Below are 420 nucleotides of genomic sequence, written 5' to 3'. Positions count from 1 at the left end.
TATCGAATACATCAAAATTTTATATTCTATGTTACATTGATGCTTATGTGTTCTATTTTGTGTCATTTGTCTGCATTTATATACTTCTTCATTTTTGTATCTTGAAATGCCAAATAAATGTTTTGGGAAAAAAAATGTTAGCCACTGCTAACATGCTAAAGACCTTAAAAAAGCTTTTTTTTTCTCCAAAACTTTATTTGACATTTCAAATACAAGAATAAACACGCATATAATGCAGACAATGAATTGACACAAAGTAAAACACAATCATTAATGTAATATCGAATATATCAAAATTTGTCTAAACAGAACATCACACGCACAGGCGCGTCCTCGTTGTGTTTCATGAAACCTTAAAATCACTGCGCGGTCTGTGACGTCACGTGGCCACGTGACCGCGGCGCTCCGGTCACTGATATA

Source organism: Thalassophryne amazonica, chromosome 2 (genome assembly GCF_902500255.1).
Source record: "Thalassophryne amazonica chromosome 2, fThaAma1.1, whole genome shotgun sequence".
NCBI classification, from domain to species: Eukaryota; Metazoa; Chordata; class Actinopteri; order Batrachoidiformes; family Batrachoididae; genus Thalassophryne; species Thalassophryne amazonica.
Note: the sequence above shows the minus strand (reverse complement) of the source record.